The sequence below is a fragment of the Vigna umbellata genome, chromosome 4 (assembly GCF_029865625.1).
Source record: "Vigna umbellata cultivar VRB3 chromosome 4, Vumbellata_1.0, whole genome shotgun sequence".
In the NCBI taxonomy this organism is placed as follows: Eukaryota; Viridiplantae; Streptophyta; class Magnoliopsida; order Fabales; family Fabaceae; genus Vigna; species Vigna umbellata.
This window is the reverse complement of record NC_142168.1, coordinates 35,840,254-35,849,506: the sequence shown is the minus strand read 5'-3', so window position 1 is coordinate 35,849,506 and position 9,253 is coordinate 35,840,254.

The window sequence follows — 9,253 nt, the reverse complement described above, 5'->3', positions numbered from 1 at the left end:
GTTTTAGAATTTTCGAGGACGAAAATTTTTGTAGTTAGGGAGATTGTGAAGCCCTAAATAATTAACGCACCAAAATCCACTCTTTAATCACCATTAAACACGTTTTGACACGTCAAAACCAATCTGCATGCGCCTGCCATGTGTCACTGAGGGAGCGTTCCGGAAAGCTTGGTGGGAAACAAGTGGCATGCAGTGGATTGGACGTTGGTTCTGCGTAGAGGAAGGAAATTTTTACCCTCTGCATGCGCTGTCACTCTACTGTCACGACAGAAGCTTCTAAAACGTTAGTGGAAAACCATGTGGCAGTGCGTGAATGCATGGCTGGCTGGCGAGGAAGAGAAAATAATTTCTCTGATACGCTTCACTTCAATTCAAGCTTTCATCTTCTTCCTCACGAAACCCTAACCATTTTTTTCTCCAACTTCTCTCTAAACCCTTTCCATCTTCTCTCTACGATCACTCACCACCAGCACCTCTGTTTCCATTTCAGAAACCGTAGGATCATTCTCGGAGCTGTAAGCTTTCAGTTGAACCGATCAAGTTTGCATTCTGTGACTGGTGAGTTCTCTTCCCTGGAACGTTCTTCTCTTCTGTTCCTGCAAACCAAAATTCTGGTTGCATGCGTGGGTTAGGGGTCTGATCTGTCTATGGTTTCGTGATATTAGGTTAAGTGGATTTGGTTGTGTAAGTTGCTAGGATAGAAATCTGTGAGAGCAAGAGCGAAACCTTAGCATTTGGAAGTCACTGCTGAACCAGGTAAGGGAAGCTTGAGTAATTTGATTTAATACTTGGTTGATGTTTATGACAGTAAGGAAGTGTGTTGGATGTGAATTGTATGAAATATATGAATTTTGAAGTATGCATGTACGTGTATGTTGTACTGGTTGTATATGATGGTAAATGCTTTGAACTGTATGTTTATGATGTTATTGGTTGAACTGTACGCAGAGAAGTAGAAGCATGATTTAGGATATGATTAAATTTTCTGTATGATTTGGAATGTTAATGTTTTGAACTGGATGTTGATGATGATATGTTAGAACTGGAAAATTTTATATTGATGAGATGATAATATGAATTCTGGAATGTATGAGAATTATGGTGGAGAGAAATCGTAAGTTATGAAAATCTGTAAAGTCATTGTAAAACGAGAAGTCTGGAAAAATATTCTGTCTCTGATTGATCAATTACGCTCGTCCTTGTGCGGTCATTTACCGTTCGTCTTCTCTAAATTTGAATTAGAGTTAAATTCTTTCGTTTTGGAAAGGATGCTGTCTTAGAACGAGCGTCCCCATTTGAAATCCTAAATTTAGTGTCAGTACTAAGTGGCGTTCGGTCTTAGACCGAACGTTCGTTCACAAGAATAAATGATTTGCTAGCGTTCGACCTTATGTCGAGCGTGCGTCTTTGCTAGCGTTCGACCTTATGTCGAGCGTACGTCTTTGCTAGCGTTCGACCTTTTGTCGAGCGTTCGTTGTTGATAGCGTTCGACTTTATAATGAGCGTACGTTCTAAATCACGCAAGGTCTCCTATTCAGCACGCGTATAAATAGCGTTCGTCCTGCTTTCTAAATAGCTTTCGTCCTGCTTTCTAAATAGCGTTCGTCCTGCTTTCTAAATAGCTTTCATCCTGCTTTCTAAATAGCGTTCGTCCTGCTTTCTAAATAGCTTTCGTCCTACTTTCGAAATAGCGTTCGTCCTGTTATCCAAATAGCGTCCGTCTATACAGTGAATTAACGTTCGTATTTTAAAGAAGTGTAACTAAGAATGAAAGTATGATGTTGAGGGAATTGTGAAGTATGCGAACCATATTTGAGATGAAGTTGTGAAATTGGAATTTGAACGAGCGTTCCAAGGAGGAACGTCTCTATGAATGATTATGTTGAATGGTAAAGTGTGACCAAGGAAAAATCGCTGATGGCTGATCATCCTGATATTCCGTGAGTGCTCTCCTCATGTAGAGGGAGTAGGTCATGCGTGGGAATGGCAGGAGGCCATTAGGGTTAACCTCGGTTGGCAGCTGATGGGAATGCCAGTTACTACACCAACCGGGTGCATGAACGCCTGCGGTTACTTGGATTCACACAGTCCGGACGGTCTGTCTTAGGGTAGTTGGATGATTTATATTTTGCTTATACGTATTGGTGCATGTCTTGTGTGTTAAATGCTTGTGTTAAAAATTGTATGTGATATGTATGAATTAAATTACCTAAGCTTACCCTTGCACTCTCCTTGTGTTGTCTACTGTTGATGTATGTCCGTCTTGTCAATGCAATGATCATCCGTTGTGGATGTGAGCAGATGGGGAGGCGCCACTTGATGCTATGTTGGAAGAAGAAAATTTGGAGGACGCCAACCTGGTCGAAGTGGAAGTTAAAGCCGAGCAGTAGCTCGCTCGTTCTTAGTAGCTGTTAGTAGTTTTATTAGCGTTTTGGACGTTCGGTTATTGTATTGTAAAACCGTTCGTTTTTAGCTTTCGTTGTTTACTTTGGGGCTCGACTTTGTAATCGCTGGAACTTATAGCCGTTCGGTTTCTGTCTCTTGTTTAGTTGTAAAGACTGATGACTGATTACTGTTAATTGTAATTAATTCTAATTAATGGTAGTTACTATTTATTGGGATGTTACATTTATTGGTATCAGAGCAGTTTTGTTCTATCAAAGGACATGTAGGGTTATGAGCATACTTTGCTTTCGTTGTGTGCTTGTTATGTACTGGATGAGTTATTGCTCATTTAACTTTTGAACAATTCTGACGCTAGTTTTCTGATGAATCAGAGGACGAATGGCGCCTAGACTCCCTCCACCTCCCCAACCGAGTGAGTCCGATACGTCCAGCAGCACTAGGTTGTTGGAAACCGTAGTTGAACGGCTGCATCAACAGAACACCACGTTGCTGGAACAGAACGCCACCCTGATGCAGCAAAACCAAGCTGCTATGCAAGGTTTGGAGGCCTCGCGTGTCAACTCTGAAAACACGCAAAGGCAGTTGATGGAGATCTTGGCTGCAACTAGAGGTGCGCCTGGAGCATCCTCTTCAAACGTTGCCCAACCGAATGCTGAATGGAGTTTGGAGAGTTTCCTTCAGCATCACCCTGCCAAGTTTAGTGGAAAGTGTCTTCCGGACGAAGCTGACCAGTGGCTGAGGGATATGGAAAGGATATTCAATGCCAAGAGGTGTCCAGATGAGAACCGCTTGGCCTACACTGAATACTTGTTAACTGGAGAGGCGAGCCATTGGTGGGCGAGTGCCAGAGCCATTCTGATGGACGCTCAACAGCAGATTACTTGGGAAGTATTTAGAAACAAGTTCTATGAGGAATATTTCCCTGACAGTGTCCGTTTTGCCAAGGAGGTTGAGTTTCTACAGCTCGTCCAAGGAGGAATGTCAGTTTCGGAATATACGAACAAGTTTAAACACTTGATTCCGCTTCAATACAATGGCCACTAGTGAGGAGTGGCAGTGCAGAAAATTTGAGAACGGTCTACGCAGTGACCTGAAGGTGGTAATTTCCAGTTTGTGTATCCGAACATTCCCTGCCATGGTTGAGAGGGCTAAGGTGTTGGAGAAGAATTTGGCAGAGGCGGAACGTTTGAAGAAACAACAAACAGTAAGGGGGCCGATTGTCTCGAAGGGGAATGTAAATCAGAGAGGATCCCCTTACGCTCGTCCAGCAGGCAACGCGAGTGGATCCCAAGCCTTGACTACTGTCGGACAGTCTGGACAGTCAAGGAATGTAGCATGTTTTCAGTGTGGAGGACCACATCTTCGGTGGGCTTGTCCTCAACTGAATGGGGGAAAATACTGTACTAAGTGCAGAAGGAATGGGCACTTGGAGAACGAGTGCAGTGTGGGAGGACGTGCGGCAATGAGACCGCCGAACGCTGGGAGAGCTCAACAAGGCAGAGGTGGACGTGCACAAGCTACGGGGAGAGTGTATGCGATTACTGGTGCTGAGGCCGCTCGTTCAGGTACGCTCATCACCAGCACTTGCTTGTTGTTTGGAAAGCCTTGTGGTGTGTTGTATGATTCGGGTGCAACTCATTCCTTCATCTCGAAGGCATGTGTTGAGAAGCTTGGGTTAGTGGAGAGTGAATTACAGTTCGACCTGGTGGTGTCAACCCCAGCGGCTGGTGGGATTAAGACGTCCACAGTTTGTGTGAGATGTCCAATAGAAGTTGAGGGGCGTAGATATAAGGTCAACCTCATTTGCTTACCCCTTCAAGACTTAGAAGTAATTCTGGGGATGGATTGGTTGGCCACCAATCGGATCATCATTGATTGTGGAAATAAGGAGTTGGTCTTTCCAGGAGAGGAGGAGGAAGAATTATCTGTTGATCGTGGTCAGTTGAAGGAGGACATCATGGAAGGAGCGAGCTGTTTTCTGATCCTGACGTATGAAGACAGCGAAATTGAGCGTTCGTCCAATAACGAGAGCAGTGGAGGACGAACGGTAGTAGATGAATTCCCGGATGTCTTTCCGGATGAAGTTCCTGGTCTACCTCCTATCCGTGAGGTCGAGTTCACGATCGACTTGGTGACCACTGCTGCACCCATCTCGGTTCAACCTTATAGGATGGCACCAGCAGAATTGGCTGAGTTAAAAATGCAGATTGAAGAATTGATGGATAAGAAGTTCATCAGGCCAAGTGCTTCACCATGGGGAGCGCCTGTGTTGTTAGTTAAGAAGAAGGATGGCAGCTCTCGACTCTGCATTGATTATAGGCAACTGAATAAGCTGACCATCAAGAACAAGTATCCCCTTCCAAGGATAGACGACCTGCTGGATCAGTTGCAAGGTGCGTGCATATTTTCGAAGATTGATCTACGTTCGGGCTACCACCAGATTAGAGTGAAGGAGGGAGATATTCATAAGACAGCGTTTCGGTCTCGTTATGGTCATTATGAATATGTGGTGATGCCCTTTGGAGTGACGAACGCACCTGCAATCTTCATGGACTACATGAACAGGATTTTCAGACCGTATCTGGACAAATTTGTAGTGGTGTTTATTGATGACATCCTGATCTATTCTAAGAACGTTGAGGAGCATGAAGACCACTTGAGAATTGTCTTGGGCGTGTTGAGGGAGAAAGAATTGTATGCCAAGCGTTCAAAGTGTGAATTCTGGATGAAGGAAATCCAGTTCTTGGGGCACGTCGTTTCTGCAGGAGGGATTGCAGTGGATCCAGCCAAGGTGAAAGCAGTGCTGGATTGGGAGCGCCCACGTTCGGTCACAGAGGTTAGAAGCTTCGTGGGGCTCGCGGGCTACTATAGACGGTTCATTGAGGGATTTTCTAAGATAGCAGCCCCTCTGACTTATCTCACCAGGAAAGATCAGCCGTTTGCATGGACTGATCGTTGTGAGGAGAGTTTCCAGGAATTGAAGAGGAGATTAACGAGCGCCCCAGTGTTGGTCATTCCAGACACGACCAAACCTTTTGAAGTATATTGTGATGCGTCGTTTCAAGGTTTGGGCTGTGTACTGATGCAGGAAAGGAAGGTAGTAGCGTACGCTTCTAGGCAGTTGAAGATCCACGAGAAGAATTACCCCACCCACGACTTGGAGCTGGCAGCAGTCGTGTTTGCATTGAAAATATGGAGACATCATCTGTATGGAGCAACGTTTCAAGTATTTAGTGATCACAAGAGTCTCAAGTATCTCTTTGATCAAAAGGAATTGAATATGAGGCAAAGGAGGTGGCTGGAGTTCTTGAAAGATTATGAGTTCGAGCTGTTATATCATCCTGGAAAAGCAAACGTGGTGGCTGATGCCTTGAGTAGGAAGGCTGTGAGAGTCTCGGCAATGATGGTGAAGGAGCTGAGTTTGGTAGAAAGTTTTAGAGATCTAAGGTTACGGTTCGATTTGGGAGCGAACGTGATTAGATGCTGTAACCTGGTACTTTCCAGTGATGTGTTTGAGCAGATCAGAGTGAAGCAGCGTGAAGATGAGGAATTGACTAAGATATTGAGTGCGCTCGGCACAGATCAGGCTAAAGAATTCAATATTGGTACGGATGGCTTACTGCGCTATATGGATAGAACTTGCGTTCCAAACGATGGTGAGCTGAAGAGGATTATAATGGAGGAAGGACATCATAGCCGTCTTAGCATGCATCCAGGCATGACTAAGATGTATCAGGATCTCCGTTCATCATTCTGGTGGCCTGGAATGAAAAGTGACATTGCACGTTTTGTAGCTTCTTGTTTAACCTGTCAACGTGCAAAGGCGGAACACCAAAGACCAGGTGGATTGCTGCAGCCATTGGAGATTCCAGAATGGAAGTGGGACAGTATTTCTATGGATTTTGTGACCCATCTACCGCGCACAGTCAGAAACCATGACTCGATTTGGGTGATCATAGATAGGTTAACTAAGAGCGCTCACTTCCTAGCAGTTAACTTGAAAATGTCAATGACGAATCTGGCAAAGTTGTACGTGAAGGAGATCGTTCGCTTGCATGGAGTTCCTTCGAGTATCATTTCAGACCGAGACACGAGATTCACGTCTCGTTTTTGGCAATCGTTGCAAGGCGAGTTGGGAAGTCAACTACGAATGAGTTCTGCATATCACCCACAGACGGATGGCCAATCTGAGCGAACCATCCAGACACTTGAGGATTTATTGAGGACGTGCGTCCTAGATCATGTGGGAGTTTGGGATGAAGTTCTGCCGCTCGTTGAATTCACGTACAACAACAGCTTTCAAGCAAGCATAGGGATGGCTCCGTTTGAAGCTCTTTATGGAAGGAAGTGTCGAACACCTTTGTGTTGGTTCCAAGAAGGCGAGAACGTTTTCACTGGACCAGAGTTAATTCAGCAAACAACCGAGAAGGTGAAACTAATTCAAGAACGACTGAAGACGTCTCAAAGCAGGCAGAAATCCTATGCTGATAAGAGGAGAAGACCCTTGGAGTTCGCTGCTGGAGATCACGTGTTTCTCAGATTAAATCCAATCACTGGAGTGGGAAGAGTTCTCCGTCCAAAGAAGCTTTCACCCAAGTTCGTAGGGCCTTATCAGATTCTGAAGAAGATTGGATCAGTTGCGTATGAACTAGCCCTACCACCTCAACTGTCCAACCTGCATCCAGTCTTTCACGTTTCTCAGCTCCGCAGATACATATCTGATCCATCACACGTACTGGAGTTGGAAGACGTTCAGCTTCGTCCAAACCGAACCCTGGAAATGCAACCAGTCCGAGTGGAAGATAGTCGTATCCAGCTCTACAAGGGAAAACAAGTTAATCTGGTGAAGGTGGTGTGGGATGCGAGGACTGGAGACTCAACATGGGAGGTTGAAGAGGCCATGAAGGAGCTGTACCCTCAATTGTTTAACTGGTAAGTTTTAGAATTTTCGAGGACGAAAATTTTTGTAGTTAGGGAGATTGTGAAGCCCTAAATAATTAACGCACCAAAATCCACTCTTTAATCACCATTAAACACGTTTTGACACGTCAAAACCAATCTGCATGCGCCTGCCATGTGTCACTGAGGGAGCGTTCCGGAAAGCTTGGTGGGAAACAAGTGGCATGCAGTGGATTGGACGTTGGTTCTGCGTAGAGGAAGGAAATTTTTACCCTCTGCATGCGCTGTCACTCTACTGTCACGACAGAAGCTTCTAAAACGTTAGTGGAAAACCATGTGGCAGTGCGTGAATGCATGGCTGGCTGGCGAGGAAGAGAAAATAATTTCTCTGATACGCTTCACTTCAATTCAAGCTTTCATCTTCTTCCTCACGAAACCCTAACCATTTTTTTCTCCAACTTCTCTCTAAACCCTTTCCATCTTCTCTCTACGATCACTCACCACCAGCACCTCTGTTTCCATTTCAGAAACCGTAGGATCATTCTCGGAGCTGTAAGCTTTCAGTTGAACCGATCAAGTTTGCATTCTGTGACTGGTGAGTTCTCTTCCCTGGAACGTTCTTCTCTTCTGTTCCTGCAAACCAAAATTCTGGTTGCATGCGTGGGTTAGGGGTCTGATCTGTCTATGGTTTCGTGATATTAGGTTAAGTGGATTTGGTTGTGTAAGTTGCTAGATAGAAATCTGTGAGAGCAAGAGCGAAACCTTAGCATTTGGAAGTCACTGCTGAACCAGGTAAGGGAAGCTTGAGTAATTTGATTTAATACTTGGTTGATGTTTATGACAGTAAGGAAGTGTGTTGGATGTGAATTGTATGAAATATATGAATTTTGAAGTATGCATGTACGTGTATGTTGTACTGGTTGTATATGATGGTAAATGCTTTGAACTGTATGTTTATGATGTTATTGGTTGAACTGTACGCAGAGAAGTAGAAGCATGATTTAGGATATGATTAAATTTTCTGTATGATTTGGAATGTTAATGTTTTGAACTGGATGTTGATGATGATATGTTAGAACTGGAAAATTTTATATTGATGAGATGATAATATGAATTCTGGAATGTATGAGAATTATGGTGGAGAGAAATCGTAAGTTATGAAAATCTGTAAAGTCATTGTAAAACGAGAAGTCTGGAAAAATATTCTGTCTCTGATTGATCAATTACGCTCGTCCTTGTGCGGTCATTTACCGTTCGTCTTCTCTAAATTTGAATTAGAGTTAAATTCTTTCGTTTTGGAAAGGATGCTGTCTTAGAACGAGCGTCCCCATTTGAAATCCTAAATTTAGTGTCAGTACTAAGTGGCGTTCGGTCTTAGACCGAACGTTCGTTCACAAGAATAAATGATTTGCTAGCGTTCGACCTTATGTCGAGCGTGCGTCTTTGCTAGCGTTCGACCTTATGTCGAGCGTACGTCTTTGCTAGCGTTCGACCTTTTGTCGAGCGTTCGTTGTTGATAGCGTTCGACTTTATAATGAGCGTACGTTCTAAATCACGCAAGGTCTCCTATTCAGCACGCGTATAAATAGCGTTCGTCCTGCTTTCTAAATAGCTTTCGTCCTGCTTTCTAAATAGCGTTCGTCCTGCTTTCTAAATAGCTTTCATCCTGCTTTCTAAATAGCGTTCGTCCTGCTTTCTAAATAGCTTTCGTCCTACTTTCGAAATAGCGTTCGTCCTGTTATCCAAATAGCGTCCGTCTATACAGTGAATTAACGTTCGTATTTTAAAGAAGTGTAACTAAGAATGAAAGTATGATGTTGAGGGAATTGTGAAGTATGCGAACCATATTTGAGATGAAGTTGTGAAATTGGAATTTGAACGAGCGTTCCAAGGAGGAACGTCTCTATGAATGATTATGTTGAATGGTAAAGTGTGACCAAGGAAAAAT